This window comes from Pan troglodytes, chromosome 7, assembly GCF_028858775.2.
Source record: "Pan troglodytes isolate AG18354 chromosome 7, NHGRI_mPanTro3-v2.0_pri, whole genome shotgun sequence".
NCBI lineage: Eukaryota > Metazoa > Chordata > Mammalia > Primates > Hominidae > Pan > Pan troglodytes.
The window spans coordinates 56,192,736-56,213,709 of NC_072405.2; the positions used below are offsets into that span (position 1 = coordinate 56,192,736).

Sequence of the window (20,974 nt, forward strand, 5' to 3'; positions counted from 1 at the left end):
CCAGAGAGAGCACCTTGGCATGTGTATATACAGATGTGTGTGTGTGTGAATTTTAAACAGGTCAGCTCTTTGACCCAGCACTTCTACTTCTTGGAATTTATCCAACAGATATACTTGTGTATATATGAAATACAAGCTTATTCCTTGCCCCATTCTTTGTGATAGCAAGTGGAAATGGCCTGAAGGTCAGCATTAGGAAATTAAAAATTATGGCACGTGCTCATAGTAGAATACTATGCAGCTCTCTATATGGCTACAAGAAGAATGAGGAAACAATGAACTGTCACAGAAAAATCTATGACATTGGTTACATTGAAGGAATGGTGGGATGCTTGAAATGGGCTATATTTCTTGAATATATAGAGAGAAACTTTAGAAGCATATGTGAGAAACAAGTAACAGTGATTATCTGTGAGGGGTAGCTGGGAACTAGAGGATGGAGGACGGGAGCTGGACAGAGGGAAATTTGTCACCATATACCTTTAAATTTTGAATTATATATATTATTCAGAAAAATGAAAGGACTTTATATATAGTTATTTATCTTGAAATGTTTAGACGTTATATATATTTTGGAAAGCAGTATATACAGCAATACTGTTATACTCTTTGACCCAATACTCCCTAGAAATTTAATTCATGAAAACTAAACAAAAACTACACATAAACGCTGTTCTTCTTCATGGTAGCAATACCTATAATAATGGGGAAAATAGAAGCAACCTAAATGTCAGTGTGGGGGATTTTTTAGTTGAATAATATGACATACAGCTTGATACAATGTTAAGCAACTGTGTAATATAATTAAGAAGACCATGCTGAAACATTTATCCATTCAACAAATATTTATTGTGTGCCTACTGTGTATCAAGCATTGTTCTAGGTGTTAGGGATACAGCAAGAAATAAGGGCCAAAATAAATAAATAAATCCATACACCATTGGAACTGCCATTATTTGGGGGAAGACTGGCCACAGACCAATAGATATAATGTAAGAAAGTAAGCCCAGGCGCAGTGGCTCACGCCTGTAATCCCAGCACTTTGGGAGGCCGAGGTGGGTGGATCCCCTGAGATCAGGAGTTCGAGACCAGCCTGGCCAACATGGTGAAAACCTATCTCTACTAAAAATACAAAAATTAGCCAGGCGTGTTGGTGCACGCCTATAATCTCAGCTACTCAGGAGGCTGAGGCAGGAGAATCGCTTGAACTCAGGCGGCGGAGGTTGCAGGAGCTGAGATTGCGCCACTGCACTCTAGCCTGGGTGACAGAGTGAGACTCCATCTCAAAAGAAAGAAAGAAAGAAAGAAATGATGGTTACAACTTCAAATAAAGCAAGATAAGGGACAGTGAAGGTGGAGGGCTGCTATTTTTACATAAGACTCAAGGAAAGTCTCACTGAGAAGTTAATACTTGAATGGAGATGGGTGAGTAAGTCATGTAAATGTGTAGGGAGAGCATCTCAGCAGGGAGATCTGGTACTTGAGGATGCAAGAAGGGATCTGTTTGGCATGTTTGTGGAATGACAAGGAGGCCAGTGTTTCTGTGCATCACATACATGAAGGTCAGAGAGGTAGAAAGGGTAGGGTTGGGACTCTGATCGTGAGGAGGTCTAGAAAGCCATGATAATAAGGCCTTTGGATTTTATTCCATGTGTGATACAAAGCCATTAGAAAATCTGGAACCCCTGTAGAAGTGATTCTAAATGACTGTGTGAGAAGCAAGAGAGTCTGAGTCCTCCATTAGGGCAAGCTGGTGGATAAAGACATGGTGCAGAACTGGAGATATCCAAGAGGTAGAAAGTTAATTCAACTTAGCACTCTGAATGATTGGATGTGGGAGGTGGAGAAAAGGGAGGGATCCAGAAGGATTCTAAGGTTTGGGCAACAAGATGAATGGTGATACCATTAAACGAGACAGAAAATTCAGGAGGGAGAACAGAGTTGGAGAGAGCTGAGATGATGGTTTTAAACATGTTGAGTTTGTTGAGGGACCTGTGAGTCACAAATACCAAAAGGGAGAAAAGTGAAATGAACCCTGTCATGTTTGATCAGAATTAGGGTAGTATAAACTCGTACTTTTCAAGATGGATGGGTGAATGAACAGAAGTCAGTGTGTGTTTGTGAGAGGGCGTATGTGTGCACACACTTCCCAGCTCTACTAAGAGGCTCTGGGACAGTGATACGTCAGTAGCAATGAGCACACCTAGTGCCAGATAGTAGCTTCTAAATACCTGAAGGGAATTGGCAAAGTGACTGATTCCAAGTTTGGATGAGATAAAATACAAGATGAGCCTTGAAATCTTGTTATGTTAGAAAGTAAGAATGTTCTCAAAGAATGATGGGGACATCAAAAAGAAAAAGGACACCGAAGCTAGCTTGAAAGAGTCCCCAACTAGCCAAATCTGGGGCAATTCATGCATCAAAATAAGGGATAGTTATAGATTATAAACCATTCAGTAAGACTCGATGAAAACAAATGAAAAATAATTTAAGAAAATGAATGAATTGGAAATTTGATAAGGAATAGGATATTAGACGGTTTCACAGTATCTCCTACACAATGTTTTTTAACTTCAAAAGGAAAAAGAGTAACTTATAGTTGAGAAGCCTGACAGACATCACCTTAAGTTTTAAAAAGTCAACGTCATCGGTATTGGGACAAATTAAAATAATTACATTATTTTAATACACAGAATGTAATTAGAAGCCAGCCCAGGATGCACACCTATAGTCCCAGCCACTCAGGACGCTGAGGTGAGAGGATCACTGGAGCCCAGGAGTTTGAGGTTGTAGTGCACAATGATCATTCCTGTGAATAGCCACTATACTCTAGCCTAGGCAGCACAGAAAGAGCCTGTCAAGAAAAAGTGGGAAGAATGCAAAAAAAAAAAAAAAAAGCACACAGCATCACTTCTGTGTTTTTACCAATGATAGATCAACTGAATCTCACAATGAGAAGAAATCAGACAAACCCAAAATGAGGGTTCATGCTCTACAGAATACCTGAACTGTTTCCTTCCAAAATGTCAGGGTTATGAAAGTCAAGGAAAGGCTGAGGAACCATTCCAGACTGCAGAGTATTAAGAGACATGACAACTAAATGCAGCCCGATTCTCAACTATCTCCTTTTGCTATACAGGACATTACCAGGGCAATGGGTGAAACATGAGTGAGTAGGAAGATTAGGTGGAGGGAAGATCAGGGTTCATGTCCTCCTCTTATGGCTGTAGAGCGGCTATATGGGAAAAAGTCCTTATTTGTAGGAAAAACACACAAAAGTATTTGGGAATGAAGGGGTATCATGTCAGGAAGTTACCCTCAAATAATTCAGGGGAAAAAAACATGATTTTTGCTGTATTTAGAACTTTTTAGTAAATTTGAGATTTAAAACTTTTTACAGGGATGGTTTAACATATACAGGTCAATAAATATGATACATCACATTAACAAAATAAAAAAACAAAAATCATATGATCATTTTAATAGATGCAGAAAAAGCATTCAATAAAATCCAGCATCCCTTTATGATAAAAACTCTCCACAAACCTGGCATAGAAGGGACATACCTCACAGTAATAAAAACCGTATATGACGAACCCACAGCCAACATCATACTGAATGGGGAAAAGCTGAAAGCATTCCCCTTGATAACTGGAACAAGACAAGGATGCCCACTGTCACCCTTCTATTCAACATAGTACTGGGAGTGCTAGCCAGAACAATCAGGCTACAGAATTAAAGGGCACCCAGATTGGAAAAGAGGAAGTCAAACTGTTACTGTCTGCCACTGATATGATTGTATACCTAGAAAACCCTAAAGACTCCTCCAAAAGACATCTAGATTTGATAAACAAATTCAGCAGAGTCTTAGAGTACAAAATCAATGTACAAAAATCAGTAGCACTGCTATACACCAACAATGACCAAGCTGGGAATCAAATCAAGAACCCAGTCTTTCTTAACAATAGCTGCAAAAATTAGAATAAAATACTTAGGAATATACTTAACCAAGGAGGTGAAAGATAAAGAGAACCGCAAAACACTGCTGGAAATGATCATAGATGACAGAAACAAATGTAAACACGTCTCATCTCATGGATTGGAAGAATGACCATCATGAAAATGGTCGTGCTGCCCAAAGCAACCTACAGATTTAATGCAATTCCTATCAAAATACCAACATCATTTTTCACAGAATTAGAAAAAACAGTCCTAAAATTCATAGGCACCAAAAAAGAGCCTGAATAGCCAAAGCAATAGTAAGCAAAAAGAATAAATCTGGAGGTGTCACGTTTCCTGACTTCAAATTATACTATAAGGCTATAGTTACCAAAACAGCATGGTGCTGATATAAAAGTAGATACACAGACCACTGGAAAAGAATAGCCCAAGAAATAAGGCCAAATACTTACAGTTAATAGGTCTTCAACAAAGCATATAAAAACATAGATTAGGGGAAGGACACCCTATTTAATCAATGGTGATGGGAAAACTGAAAAGCCACATGGAGAGGAATGAAACTGGATCCTCATCTCTCACCTTATACAAAATAAACTCAAGATGGATCAAAGACTTAAATCTAAGACCTGAAACCATAAAAATTCTAGAAGATAACCCAGGAAAAACTCTTCTGGACATCCCCTAAGCAAAAAATGCATGGCTAAGAACCCAAAAGCAATTACAACAAAGACAAAAATAAATAAATGGGACCTAATTAAGAAGCTTCTGCACAGCAACAGAAATAATCATCAAACAGACAACTCACAGAATGAGAGAAAATATTTGTAAACTATGCATCTGACAAAGGACTAATATCTAGAATCTACAAAGAACTCAAGCAAATCAGCAAGGAAAAAAGAGAAAGACAAGTAATCCCATCAAAAAGTAGGCAAATGACATGAATAGATATTTCTCAAAAGATGACTTACAAATGGCCAACAAACATGAAAAAATGCTCAACATCACTAATTATCAGGGAAATCCAAATTAAAACCGCAGTGAGATAGCACCTTACCCACTCAAGAATGGACATTATTTTGAAAGTTAAGAAACAATAGATACTGGAACGGATGTGGTGAAAGGGGAACGCTTATACAGTACTGGTGGGAATGTAAATTAGTACAGGTCTATGGAAAACAGTATGGAGATTCCTTAAAGAGCTAAAAGTAGATCTGCCATTTGATTCAACATTTCCACTGCTGGGTATCTACCCAAAGGAAAGTAAATCATTATATAAAAAAAGACACCTATACACATATATTTATTGCAGCACAATTCACAATTACAAAGATAGGGAACCAACCTAAGTGACCATCCATCACACAATGAGTAGATAAAGAAAAATCACTATACACACCATGGAGTACTTCTCAGCCATAAAAAAAAGAACAAAATAATGGCTTTTGCAGCAGCTTGGATGGAGCTGGAGGCCATTATTCTAAATGAAGTAACTCAGGAATGGAAAACCAAATACTGTATGTTCTAACTTACAAATGGGAGCTAAGCTGCCAGCACACAGAGGCATACAAAGTGATATAATGGACTACAGAGACTTAGATGGGGGAGAGTGGGAGAGGGTGAAGAATAAAAGACTACATATTGGGTACACTGTACACTACTCGGGTGATGGGTGCACTAAAAGCTCAAAATCTCAGACTTCAACACTATACAATTCATCTGTGTAACCAAAAATCGCTTGTACCCCCAAAAGCTATTGAAATTTTTAAAAAATAAATAAGGGTCAGAAATTAAATAAAAAGTTTTTTAAATGATCAGAAAAGTGAGTAGGAGGCAATCAAATGGAAATGTGAGGCCCACACTTTCTCAAAGGTTGGCAGGAAGGTTGGCAGGAAAGAGAGAGTGACATACGCTCCCAGCAGAGACTGCACTGAGCATTTGGATCCAATGTGCAGAGAGGGAAGAGATACACCTAGGCTAGGTGGTGAGCACTGCAAAGCAAAGTCCTAGAGGCCGTGTTTTGCTGGGCACCCAGGTCCAGTGGAAAGAGCAGGCTGGGCAGGCAGCAAGAGGATGTCAGCTGGGCACGGCAGGCAGTTCCAAGGTGGGCGGGCTGGAAACAAAACTAATTCCTACCTGGGAACCTTCCTTCTCTCTGAGAAATAGAGTTGTCTTCTAAAAGTGGCCATTGTCTGCTGTCTTAAGTACAGTAAACTGAATATGGTTCGTCTTCAAATTTGAAATTACTTCACTGAAAAATGTATCAAAACAATTTAATATTTCTCAGTGATATTGTTTCTAAAACAGGTTTTCTTAGGATTGCAGAATTTACAAAATTACCATTGATATTTGAAAAAGAAGAAAGCCTTGTATGTATGCATTTGCCAAGGCAGTTTGATTTTTTATTTGGTAGGGTCAGAGCAGGTAGAACATGTATGCATACTTCACAAAAAACAGGTGATTTATAAGCCATTGCATTAGACAGGACTGGTTTCCAAGCCAGTCAGTCAGCTTAGAATGTGAAACCCTGATTCAGAAGCAAATCACCTAAGGATGATTCAACACTGTGTTTCCTGTTGTGCTAGTAGGCCCACTACAGTAGCGGTTTACCCCCACCTCACCCAGTTCATTAGACTCTAATCTAGTCCCATACTGGAACTACAGAGCCTGAAGACTATATAAGCAACTGTCTTCTCATTCTCCTTAGACTGTCCATGACTGATGCCACTCACCAGGCACAGGAGGGATGCTAATCCATTCCATGGAATGGAGCCTCAGGGTTTACAGGCTTTATTCCCTCCAAGAACCCTGCCTCTGAAAGCCTGTGTGACTCTTGTGTGGGCCAACATGTCCTTTGATGGCTCAGGGGAAGCTGTAGGACACTAACTTACCCATGGCACCACCAAAACTTGCATCCCCAGGCCTGTGTCTTGTTCCTTACTCTATACCCAGTTACAAATCCTTGGCCTCTCGGGTTTCAGTGATGAATAGGCATGGGAAAGTAGGAATACCAAATGGCCTCTCATTTGGTAGTCGGTTGGGGAATGCATGAGAGAAAATAAGACCACAGCGTGCCCAGGGATGCTGAGATGATGGCACATTTTGAGCAATAAACTTTCTTAGTGTAGATCCCTCCTTCCTCGCTCTCTCTTTTCCTTCATTGTTCTTGTCCTAATTTACAACTTCACTAAGTTCTTCCTTTCCCACTTGTATACTTTGTAGCAATATATGTTTTGGTTTGTGAACTACCTCACATTGTCCCCAAGGGCAGGAACTATGTCTTATGTCCCTTTTCCCCAGGAGGGCTGAATAAATGCCTGTTGATTAACTCAACTTGGTGTAACAAACATATATTATCTATAATGCATAAGTCTCTGAGCTAAGGGCTCTGACATGTACATACGGAATAAGAAATAAGATTCCTGCCTTCAAGAAGCTTCCAGGAGAGAGAAAAGAGCTCCTCAAGTTATTATAATACATAGTAAATGTGATGAGAACTAAAAGACAAAAAAAAAAAAAAAACCACTTTTAATGCAAAGGAAAAAAAGGAAAAAGAATTGTTTACACTATGGGAATAAGAGAAGTCTTCATATAAGACATGGAGTTTCAGTTTGACTTTGAAAAATGATACTTAGATGAGTGGGAGTGGCAAGGACTATCAGATTCCATGAGGGGAACAGGCGGGAGCCAAGACAGATAGGGGCGTGGTAGCAGCATCTTGATCTTCTTAGGCCCCACCATGTGTGTACCAAGAGGCATGCAGGAGCCATTGGGATACTCCCAAAGTTCTCCGGCCAGGTGAGTGACATGATTAACTCTATTTGATAAGAAGGAGCACTGTAGCAGCAACCTGCAGGAGGGGTTAGAAGAAAGGAAAGAACAGGGGTTAAGAGACAGGTTGGGAAGCACCTGCCTAATCCATGTAGGTGGCAGGAAGGGCCACAAGCAAGACAAGACCATGACAATGGGGATGAGGAGGAGAATATTAAAAAGGTGATGCGGAGGGAAAATAGACAGGTTACAGCAACTGGATGTGAAAGGAAATAGAGTACTCCCAGGTTTTGAGACTCAGTGACTGGGAGAACAGTGGGGCATTCTTCAAGAGGGATCTCTGCATAATGATGGTAAAGTAACAGATCTAGAGAAAGAGAGATACTGGCCAGTTACATTAGCTCTGTATTTATTGGCCTAAATAAATGCAGCAGTGATTTTATTCTGTGTACCCTACGAAATATAGATGCACTCATATAACTCTTTGCCAATGATAAACTAAAACTCTGGTTGATCCTCTTGAGAAAGTTTAGACTCTTTTCTTTCTTAAAGACCTACACTCATATAAGACATTATCTTTTAATACGACTGGCATGATATATATGTTCTTTTTTTATATATACTTTTAAGTTTTAGGGTACATGTGCACAATGTGCAGGTTTGTTACATATGTATACACGTGCCATGTTGGTGTGCTGCACCCAGTAACTCGTCATTTAACATTAGGTATATCTCCTAATGCTATCCCTCCCCCCTCCTCCCACCCCACAACAGGCCCCGGTGTGTCATGTTCCCCTTCCTGTGTCCACGTGTTCTCATTGTTCAATTCCTACCTATGAGTGAGAACATGCGGTGTTTGGTTTTCTGTCCCTGTGATAGTTTGCTGAGAATGATGGTTTCCAGCTTCATCCATGTCCCTACAAAGGACATAAACTCATCCTTTTTTATGGCTGCATGGTGTTCCATGGTGTATATGTGCCACATTTTCTTAATCCAGTCTATTATTGTTGGACATTTGGGTTGGTTCCAGGTCTTTGCTATTGTGAATGGTGCCACAATAAACATACATGTGCATGTGTCTTTATAGCAGCATGATTTATAATCCTTTGGGTATATACCCAGTAATGGGATGGCTGGGTCAAATGGTATCTCTAGTTCTAGATCCCTGAGGAATCGCCACACTGACTTCCACAATGGTTGAACTAGTCCACAGTCCCACCAACAGTAAAACTGTTCCTGTTTCTCCACATCCTCTCCAGCACCTGTTGTTTCCTGACTTTTTAATGATTGCCATTCTAACTAGTGTGAGATGGTATCTCATTGTGGTTTTGATTTGTATTTCTCTGATGGCCAGTGATGATGAGCATTTTTTCATGTGTCTTTTGGCTGCATAAATGTCTTCTTTTGAGAAATGTCTGTTCATATCCTTCGCCCACTTTTTGATGGGGTTGTTTGTTTTTTTCTTGTAAATTTGTTGGAGTTCATTGTAGATTCTGGATATTAGCCCTTTGTCAGATGAGTAGATTGCAAAAATTTTCTCCCATTCTGTAGGCTGCCTGTTCACTGTGATGGTAGTTTCTTTTGCTGTGCAGAAGCTCTTTAGTTTAATTAGATCGCATTTGTCAATTTTGGCTTTTGTTGCCATTGCTTTTGGTGTTTTAGACATGAAGTCCTTGCCCATGCCTATGTCCTGAATGGTATTGCCTAGGTTTTCTTCTAGGGTTTTTATGGTTTTGGGTCTAACATTTAAGTCTTTAAAGATATATATGTTCTTAAAAAGGCATAATGCCTTACATTTATGGTCCATTGATTTTTGACATGGGTGTCAGGCAATTCAATGGAGAAAGAAGAGTCATTCCAATCAATGGTTTTGGAATGACTAGGTATCCACATATAAAAGAATTAAGGTGGACCCCTGCCTCATACCATACACAAAAATTACTGCAAAATGAATCACAGATCTAATGTTAGAACTAAATTTCTCAGAAGATAATGTAGGACTGTATCTTCCTAACCGTACATATTAGGCAATGGTTTCTTAGATGTGACACCAAAATCATAAACAACAAAAGAAAAAATACATAAATGAGACTTCATCGAAATTAAAAACTTTAACGTCTCAAAAAACAAATTTGCAAATCACTAGTCTGATAGGGGACTTGTATCCAGAATATGTAAAGAACACTTACTACTCAACAATAAAAAGATACCCAAATAAAAGATGGTTAAAAAATTCAAATAGACATTTATTCAAAGATAATGCAAATGGACAGTAAGCACATGATGATCAACATTATTAGATACTAGGGAAATGCAAATAAAAACCACAGTGAGATACCACTTCACAGTCACTAGGATGGCAATAATAAAAAGAAGGACAATACCAAGTATGGATAAATTCAGGATGTGGAGAAGTTGGAATCTTGGCACACTACTAGTGAGAATGCAAAATGTTGCAGCCATTTTGAGAAACAGTCTGGCAGTTCCCCAAAAAGTTAAACATGGAATTACCATATAACCCAGAATTTTCACTCCTAGGTATATACTCTTGAGAATTGAAAACGTATATCCATGTAACTTCTACAGAGTCACTCCATGGCAACATTACTCACAATGCAAAAATGTCAAAACAACTGCAATATCTGTCAGCTGATAGAAGATAAATAAATGTGATGTATCCATGTAATGGAATATTATTCAGCAACAAAAAGGAATGAAACACTGATCCATGCTATAACATGAGTGAACCTAGAAAACATCATGCTAAGTGAAAAGAAGCTAGACATAGAAGGCCACATATCATATGAGTCCATTTATGTGAAATAACTAGAACAGGCAAATCCATAGAGGCAGAAATCCAATCAATTGTTGCCAGGGACTCAGGGGAGGGGAGAATAGGAGTAATTGATGGATGGAGGTTTCCTTTTGGGATGATAAAAATATCCTGGAATTAGATAGTGCTGATGGTTGCAGAACATTGTGAATGTACTTAATGCCACTGTGGTACACTTTAAAAGGATTAAAATGGTAAATTTTATGTTATGTGTATTTTGCTACAATATAAACAGGTCCATTCTATGGCATGTGAATTATACCTCAGTAAAGCTGTTATAAAAATAAAAGGCATAATAGCTTGTTTTACTTACCAGGGAATTGTGCTGAGGAAAAAAAAAATCCAATCCCAAAAATTGTATACTGGATGATTCAATTTTTATAACATTTTTGAAATGGCAAAAATTTTAGAAGAGAGGACAGATGAATGTTTTTCTGATGTTAGTCATGAGGGTTGGGAGATGGAAGGAGGTGGGTTATTAAAGGGCAGCCTGAGGGGACCCTTATGGTGATGGAACTGTTCAGTATTTTGACTGTGGTAGAAGGTACAGGATCCTACACAGGTGATAAAACTGTATCAAACTAAATATGTGACACACATACAAGTTAAAGAGTGGCAGGTTTTATCAATGTCAATATCCTAGTTGTGGTATTGTACTATTGTTTACTAGTACATATAGTTTATACTGTTGGGGTAACTGGGTAAAGTGTACAGGGGTTCTCTCTGTGGTATTTCTTAGGACTGCATGTGACTCTACAATTAACTCAATAAAAATTTCAATTAATAAAAAGGCAGGCTTGAAGCAATGGCTCTTGCCTCCAATCCCAGCACTTTGGGAAGCCAAGGCAGGAAGATCCCTTGAGCCCATGAGTTCCAGACCAGCCTGAGCAATATAGCGAGACCCCATTTCTACAAAAAATTTAAAAATTTAGCTGGACACGGTAGCACAGGCCTTAGTCCCAGCCGTTTGGGAGACTGCAGTGGAATGATCACTTGAGCCCAGGAGGTTGAGGCTGCACTGAGCCGTGATCATGCCACTGCACACCAGCCTGGGCAACAGATTGAGACCCTGTCTCAAAAAAAGAAAAAGAAAAAGAAAAAAAAGGCAAAAGAGGTATCTTTGAAAACTTGTTCCATGGGCAAATGTCTATCAAATTATACGATGTCTTGGCCGGGTGCCGTGGCTTACACCTGTAATCCCAGCACTTTGGGAGGCCGAGGCGGGCGGATCACCTGAGGTCGGAAGTTTGAGACCAGCCTGACCAACATGGAGAAACCCTGTCTCTACTAAAAATGCAAAATCAGCTGGGCATAGTGGCACATGCTTGTAGTCCCAGCTACTCGGGAGGCTGAGGTAGGAGAATCGCTTGAACCCAGGAGGCAGAGGTTGCAGTGAGCCGAGATTGCGCCATTGCACTCCAGCCTGGGCAACAAGAGAGAAACTCTGTCTCAAAAAAAAAAAAATAGTTCGATATTCACTGGCAATAAACAAATCAAAGTCCAGACTGGCACCAGTTGTGTCAGAGGTTTTATTTGTGTCTTCCTTAAAGACCAAGCTTGCAGCAGGGTTTTGTTACTGTTGTTGTTGTTGTTGTTGTTGTTGTTGTTGTTGTTGTTAATCTCAGCAGCACAATGTTTTTCTACAATAAAGATGGTGTGTGAGTATGGAAAAGGCCTTTCTCGGCCAGACTTGGTGGCTCACGCCTGTAATCCCAGCACTTTGGGAGGTCGAGGCCAGTGGATCGCCTGAGGTCAGGAGTTCGAGACCAGCCTGGCCAACGTAGTGAAACCCCATCTCTACTAAAAATACAAAAAATTAGCAGGGCGTGGTGGCAGGCACCTGTAATCCCAGCTACTCAGGAGGCTAAGGCAGGAGAATCGCTTGGACCGGCGAGGTGGAGATTGCAGTGAGCCAAGATAGCACAATTGCATTCCAGCCTGATCAACAAGAGCAAAACTCCATCTCAAAAAAAAAAAAGAAAGAAAAGACCCTTCTCAGCGCGGCACAGTGGCTCACACTTACAGTCCCAGCACATTGGGAGGCTGAGGCTGGTGGATCACTTGAGTCCAGGAGTTTGAGACCAGCCTGGGCAACATGGCCTAGCCCCGTCTCTACCAAAAATACAAAAATTAGCTGGGCGAGGCGGTGAGTGCGCCTGTGGTCCCAGCTACTCTGGAGGCTGAGGTGGGAGGACCAGTTGAGCCCAGGAGTTGAGGCTGCAGGGAGCCGAGATGACAGCACGGTACTCCAGCCTGGGAGACGGAGGGTGGCCTTGTCTCAGAAGGGGAAAAAGGCTGAGGGTTTTTTTCCTCTTCTTTTGGTTGTTACTTTTAGCAAAGTAAGATTGTTATTCCTTTCGGTTCATTGATATTTAAAAGTTTACATGTCACATTTTTATTTCAGCAAAGAGAAAATATGATTTTTAAATGAATAAAAAACATTTCTGTGCAGTAGAAGTCGTGCTAACATCTCATGTTAAAAAGATAAACAACAGGATTAACTGTTTACTTTGGGAGCGCAGAGGCTGGTTGTTTTTGAGAAGAAGAACACAATGTCCTGCTGTCTCTGGTTTCCCGGTCGGCCCTCCTCCCAGGCGGCTACAGGAGTGGGCGAGGCCCCCGCCCCCAATGCGTCCCCGCCCCCACCCCGCCCCGCCCTCGCTCTGGCCCTTCTCGCCCCCGCCTTTTCTCAGCGGCTCCCTTGCGCTCAGGTTCCAGCCCTCTTCTGTCCCCATGCTCCCTTTTTTTCTCTCTCTCTTCTTATCACTTCATCCTCTGATTCCTTGGTTTTTTTCCTTGGGTTGAAGCTTCGTAAGAGATTATAAAGTGGAGGGCAGGTCTTTGTTGATCTTTAGAGGCTGCTTAAGTTGACAGTGACCTAGAATGAAACAGCCGGGCCTGACTCCGATTCCGGGAATTCTTGGTGGACTGCTAAGAACTGCTCCCATAACTCACGTAAACATCCCACATAGCCACTTAATCTGCCCTCTCAGCACATGCGTGCGCAGGCACACACGTTTGCTGTGCTCTCGCTGTCCTTCATTCGTGTAGCTATGAAACTGAGCCAGTGAATGAAAGAAAGGGAAAACACGTAGCTTTGGAAAGGAGGAAGGGACAGTTAAAACTTTTTTTAAAAGAGAAATTAAATTGTACTCCCACAACTTCCCCTACAAAATTAAGAGTTTTATTTTTTTATTCCTTGTGATTTGTTCTGTTGCCTTTACAGATAAACAAGACGTATTTTTACAGTTTTTGAAATATTCTTTAATTGGCATAATGGACATTAAGTTGGTAAGAAAAGGAAAAAAAATTCTTAAAGACAAATATTCACTTCATAATGGACTTTTATACTTCCAACGTGAACAGGGAACCTCTTATCTGTATTATTTTATGTTGCTGGGAATGCACTGTGGAATGTGGTTTCATCTGGCACCAGTTTTAATCGGCTCTTCCAACATGGTCCAGGCCTCACCCTCATGGCTCAGAAATGCACAGAATCAAAGTCCTGCGGAATGGCAGCTGATGGCTGAAACAGGTGATTCTGCTGCTACCCTGTTCCCCTGGAACCACTTTCTGACTGCTGCCTTGTTTTCCCAGTTGAGAGGGGTGAAGTGTGGGTGGCTAGGGGCAGGGACCCGCTGTAGACATGGTATTCTAATGGTTATGTATTGCTTTACCCACAATGGAGCTTTACCTTACAAAGCAAAACAGCCGTAGCTGAATGATGAGGTCACCGTCATAAGGCCGCATCTATGTGAAATGGTATGCCCTGTGCCACTCTGAAGCACCTTCCTGTGAGCCCCTTCCCATGAGATTAGGCCTTTTATAAAAATGCAGACACCTGGCTTCAGGACTTAGGAGAGCCGGCCCTTAATGAGAGGGAATCCTATTTTCTTGTCAGTTAACTACATGTGTAACAATGCGCATTTGTCTGGTAGGTGAAGGAAACCAAGATTTTGAGCACAGAAGAGATGCAGGCACTTAACTGGGTGTGAAACAAATTCACATAATCTGGATTGTGCAGGTACCCAAACTCCTAGTGTCCGTGTCCATTCGTATCATGTGGTGCCTGCTCCCCTGCACCACCGTCTTATAGTCATGAAAGTGGGGGTTATTGGGGTGTGTCTGTGGGAGAAGCATTGATCTTAAACATTAAATAAGTGGAATTCACTTGGCGGACTCTTATTCCAAGAAGTTTTGAATGGCTCTCTGGCTGATGGAATCAGTGCAGTTGTGAGACTCTCATTCTAAACACACATGTCCTACTTCTCTGTGAGATATTTTATCATGGCTGTTCTAAGCACTTATCTAAGTTAATCACTCCTATAGATAGCAGCATCCCCTCACACCAGGTATAAGGGACCCACCAACCATGCTCGGTGCTGTATAGGGCAGAGAAGTCGCCTGCAGCCCAGGCCTTAGCTCAAGATCGCTAGCAGCGGAGAGTGTGGTGTACTGGATGCATACCTTTGCCTTGGCAGTGGGTATTCTATGGCAGGACAGCAAAGGAATGTACTCAACTGCTTCCCAAAGTGGAAGCTCCGTTTTATGAACATTAATCACATAACTTTAAGATGTCAGATCTCTTGAGCCCGCTGTGGCCTGGCTAGCCACTGGTTCCCAATATTTCAGAGCTTACTAAGGATCGTGCTGGTGTCTGCTGGTTGTCTTGCAGAGCACAACCACACACAGTGAGCGTCTGCTCCTCAACTTGGGTGCTGGTGCCTGAGCTGCAGCTGCAGTTGCAGCCTTCTCTATAGATACACAAAGATTTAACGTTCCTTAAACAAAAATAACTGAAAGGACTTCTAGAGAATATCCACTTGTCTTATAAAAGGACTCTCAGCCCAGAGAGCTTCTGTTCCTTGTCGATAGTGGCAGAGCTGGGATCCCAATGCTCCTGCCCTGCTGGTTTGAGTCACATTCTCCATAGAGCAGTTTGCCCTTCCCAGTTCTGTGTTAGTCAGCCCCGTTCTCACTTGCATCCTGCCTCGAGTCACTTGAGCAGCCTCTGGGTTCTTCCACAGCTCCTTGTTCTCTGAAATGAGGCCCATCCTATGCCTGATGCCGAGGCTGCTCTTCACTCTCCACACCTACTCACCTCCTCCGAACCTCAGGCCAGTGCAGGCGCTCTGTGCCGCATCCCTTACTCACAACTGTGCTCTCCAGTCTCTGCCTTGAAATGTTTCTCGAATGCCTTCTCACATGCTGACAGAAGCCAAAGAGGCAAAGAGGGTGGCAGCATCTGAGGACTGGGACCAGGCGTGGAGGGGAGGGCACCAGGATGGACTCACAAGCCCATGCCTCATCCTGAGGCAGCCACTGTGGGTGTTGACCTAGTGCTACCAGGGTTGCAAGTTTCTCAAGATAACTAGAAAGTTGAATTTTATGTAAAGTCTTCCAGTTCTTAATTTTAGTTACTAGTTTCTGAAAACTTTTAACACTATATAAACAAAAGAAAACATACTAGCCAGTGAGCACTACTTTGCACCTTCACTCCTTCCTCTCAGGCATTTGTCATTGATTAGGGCAGTGGACTCCCACTGGGCCTAAGGAGACTGTCTAAAAGTTCTCTCTTCAAGCAAACTCCCCACAAAACCCTTTCCCTCACCAATGCCATTATTCCCTTCCTTCCAAGAGAAAATAATTTTTATCAAATTTTTAATTTTTCATAAATATGTTTAATTTTAAATTAAGAATAATGCAATAAATAGTCTTTCCTCTTATCCCTGCTTTCTCCTATTGCTATGGTCTGAATGTTTGCGTCTCCCCCAAAATTCATATGTTGAAATCTTTACCTGCAAGGTATTAGGGGGTGGGGCCTTTAGGATTAACATCCTTATAAAAGAGGCCCAAGAGAGTCATTGACCCTTCCGCTATAGGAGGTTGCTTTGAAAAGACAGCTGTCTGTGAGGCAGCAGGCCCTCACCAGATGCCAAACCTGCTGGTGCCTTGATCTGGGACTTCCCAGCCTCCAGAACTGTGAGCAATACATTTCTATTGTTTATGACCCACCCAGTCTGTGGTATTTTTGTTACAGCAGCTCAAATGGACTAAGACACCTGTCTTGTCTTTCTTATTATCTTCTAGCCTCCTTCCAGTTTCTCAGCCATGGAAAACCTCTTTCCCGTCCTAGGGTTTCATACATGCTATACTCTCTATTTTCAGTGTTCTCTCAGCCTTTGCATAACTGGTTGCTTCTCTCTCTTTAGGCTCAGCCTAAAGGTCACCTTCCTTTAAGAAGCCTTCCCTGACGAGCCTGACTAGACCATCCCACCACCCCAGTGCTATCTCTCACAGCACTCTTTATTTCCTTCCTATCACTCACACAGTCTGTAGTTGCACATTTGTGTGTGATTGGTCTCTCTTGCCAAGAAACACAGAGGGCAGGGACTGTTTGCCCACTACCCTGTACCTAGCACCTCACAGAGGGCCTATCCAGGAGGCAGTCCTGCTGTATTTAGCACATGAACGGATGGATCATTGATTTACTAGAAACCCTAAGAAGGCCAAGGCACTATTTTGGAGCACAATGACAAACCCCCAAGTGCTTTTGTTATTAAGGATCTTGTGACACTTACTTCATGGCTCTGCAGCCCTTCATGCCTCACTGCATGTGTTGCACTTCCATTATCTGGCTTGGCAATTTTGTACTTGGCTCATTTCTTGTGTTCAAGCAAATCAAGATGTCTCAAGAAATAACAGCTCACACTTCTCTACGAATTCAGAATGGATAGTTTCCAAATACTCTCAAGACTTATAAATAAGGGCTAAAGAGCCATTTTGTTTTCTCACATGACACATGCTAATCATCTAGAGAATCTTTATTTCCAATGGAAATAAATCAAAGAAACAGAAGACCAACTTTCAGAATAGCAGAATGAGGACACAGTGGATTCTCTCTCCAACAAACATTTAGCTGGAGAAAATTATGAAAGACAAGCATTTAAAATCTCTAGAAATTGTCCTAAGGGCATACAGCAAATGGAGAAACATTCTATGAATGGAATCAAAAGTAACTACTAAATCTAAGTGAGAACGGCAAGTGTGTGGCCTGTGAGCCACGACCCACTCCCCCACCATCCAAACTCATTTTCTAGAGACTAACCTGGGGCTCTACTCCAGGGGGTCCAGTCAAGAAGATGGTCCCCTCTTCCCCCAGCCCCCAGTGTAGGGTACATTTCACCCTTCATGGCCAGCCTCCAGCATCTCTCATCACCCAGCAAATGAGTCAGGCCAAGAATACGGACCTGACTGTCCCACTCCAGCTCACCCATAGGTTGGAGGCTTCATGTTAGAGAGGCAAGCCCGGAAGACTAGTGGGGGTAGGTGGGAAGCAGGCAATAGAAACTGCATTTGGAGAGGTCCAGATGTTTGATTTAGCCAACAAACGATTTCAAACCAGCCATTATAACTATATTCAAAGAACTAAAGGAAACCATGTCTAAAGAATTAAAGGAACATATGTTATCAAACAGAGTGTCAATAAAAAGATACAAACTATGAAAAGAACCAAATAGAAATTCTGTTGTTGAAAAGAACAACAACCAAAGTGAAAAATTCACCAGAAGGGCTCAATAGTAGGTTTGAGACAGCACAACAAAGAATTCGTGGACTTGAAATTAAGATAATGAGGCTGCGCATGGCAGCTCACACCTGTAATCCAAGCATTTTGGGAGGCCAAGGCTAGTGGATCACTTCAGCTCAGGAGTTCGAGACCAGCCTGGGCAACATGGAAAACCCCATCTCTACAAAAAACAAAAAAAAAATTAGCCAGGTGTGGTGGACTTGGGAGGCTGCAGTGGAGGCATCACTTGAGCCTGGGAGGTCGAGGCTGCAGTGAGCCAAGATTGTGCCACTGCACTCCAGCCTGGGTGCAGAGTGAGACCCTGTCTCAAAAAAAAAAAAAAAGAAATTAAGATTATGCAATCTGAAAGGGAGAAAAGAATGGAGGAAATGAAAGAGAACCTCATAAAAATGTTGGACATGATTAAGTGCACCAAAATATGTGTAATGAGAGTGCGAGAGAGAATGATGCCGAAAATATTTGAAGAAATAATGGCTGAGCACTTACCAAATTTGATGCAAAATTTTAATAAGTTAAAATTTGTAACATATTACATACACCCAGACACCTCAAAGTCAAAATGTGGAAAACCAGAGATAAAGAGAAAATCTTGAAAACAACAAAGGAAACATGACTCATCATATATTAATACAAGGGAGCCCCAGTGACAGTCTAGCTGACTTCTCATCAGAAACAATGGAGGCCAGAAGGCACTGGGATATATCTTCAAAATGCTGAAAGAAACAAATTACTTACACCATACTTTCTTTCTGGCCTTTAATCCCTGAGGTTAGGTCAGTAGGATTGAACACTAATTGTTTTATTTTAGCTCACCTTTTCATTTTTATAGAAACCAAAGACCACTGTCGTTCATCTTCATTTTGAAGTATTCTAGCTTTTTACTCGTTTGGACTAGACCTAATTATTAGCTACAGAACGCTAATTCTTATATAAAATTTCCTTCAGTCACAGAACCATGAGAAATTAGTTTGCACTATATAAATATAGCCACTACAAATTAAATAAATAATGTCATACATATCTGTGGAAATGTCAAGACTAGTTGTCTTAAAATAGGCGATACATTCTTCTGCATATCACATGCTAAATACTGCTTATACACAAGGTGAGGACCTAAAATCATGTCTTTCTGCATCAGGTGACCACTCAGGGATTCCCTGGCATTCTTGGGTGTAAAATATCATATTATCAAGGAGATTGAACACAGTAGTAATTATGTATGGTTTTGATATGTTAAAATACATTTCAGAGAAAATATTGCTAACATTTTGTTGATAGTGCTAATTTTTGAGAAACACCTATTAATACTCTGTGAATATTAGTGTTGGATAAAACATAAATTTTTTGCATTTTTTTATAGAACGTAATTTGGAAAAGCTTTAAATTGAAGGCTATTTGAAATAACCTCTTATTTATTTATGCCGTGGTTTCCCTAGTCACTTTAAAAATTCATCACTTTTTAATTACTGTGTTTGAAAGGTTGATTAACCAATTTTTAAGTATTCATAGTTTTTGGTTCTTCCAGTTCTGTAGGCCTTTAAACTGTGCTGTCCAATAGGGTGGCTACTAGCCACATGTGATTATTTATATTTAAACTAATTAAAATTATATAAAATTAAAAATGTAGTTCCTCAGTCACATCAGCCACATCTCAAGTGCTCAGTAGCCACATATGGCTAGTGGCTACCACATTAGTCAACATAGACATAGAACATTTATTCCATCCTTGCAGAGAGTTCTCTTAGAACACAGTGCTTTAGACTGATGATTTATTCCTTATTGCTGACTACAGTGGTATATAAATCAATTTCACCTGCACTTGAATTCTGATGGAGGTTTAGCTCGGGAAATTAGGCTGGTATTTCCCCACTTTTATAAATTTAAAGAGATATTTATATCAAATATGCTTATATATCATTTCATTTTATTGTTAGTTTGCTTATTTAATGTTGTATGGTTTTTGGGCAAGATAGTAAACCTTTCTGATCTACAGTCTTCTATGTGCTAAATAGGGATAATAATAGCCTAGCTCCTAAGGGCCTTTTGAGGAGAAGAATGCAAATAGAACAGGATCTGGCACTAACTGACTGCTGTCAAGATGATGAACCTCTAACCCACATACACTATGAAAAAAATTAATGTTTGTATTTTAAGCTTCAAATTTGTGGGAGTAATATGTATAGCAACATACAATGAATGCAGTAAGAGTTAATAACAAAAACATATATTTTAAAATACCTATAAAATTTGAAAAATACTTCCTGTTGGATCAAAAAAGAAATAATGACAATTTAAAAATATCTACAACTGATAATAAAAATACTAAATATTAAAATTTATGTGATGTCATTAACTTGATATTTAGAATAAATTTTAGTCAAATTAGCTCAACTTTAAAAAGAAGAAAGGGGCCAGGTGCAGTGGTTCACGCCTGTAATCCCAGCACTTTGGGAGGCCAAGGCAGGCAGATGACCTGAGGTCCGGAGTTCAAGACCAGCATGGCCAACATGGTGAAACCCCGTCTCTATTAAAACTACAAAAATTAGCCGGGTGTGGTGGTGCACGCCTGTAGTCCCAGCTACTTGGGAGGCTGAGGCACAAGAATCGCTTGAACCTGGGAGGCAGAGGTTGCAGTGACCTGAGATCATACCATTGCACTCCAGCCTGGGGCAACAGAGGGAGACTCGGTCTCAAATAAATAAATAAAAATAAACAAAAAGAAGAAAGGACTGGACACAGTGGCTCATGTTGATAATACCAGCATTTTGAGAGTCCAAGGCAGAAGGATCGCAAGAGGCCAAAGTTTGAGACCAGCCCAGGCAGCA

At 40.8% G+C, this 20,974-nt stretch overlaps 1 protein-coding gene across 35 annotated transcripts in view; it reads left to right on the top strand.

The window, feature by feature from the left end:
• Positions 1-20,974, top strand: part of SPIDR (scaffold protein involved in DNA repair) — a 475,230-nt gene that overhangs the window by 385,444 nt on the left and 68,812 nt on the right. The window lies entirely within an intron of this gene.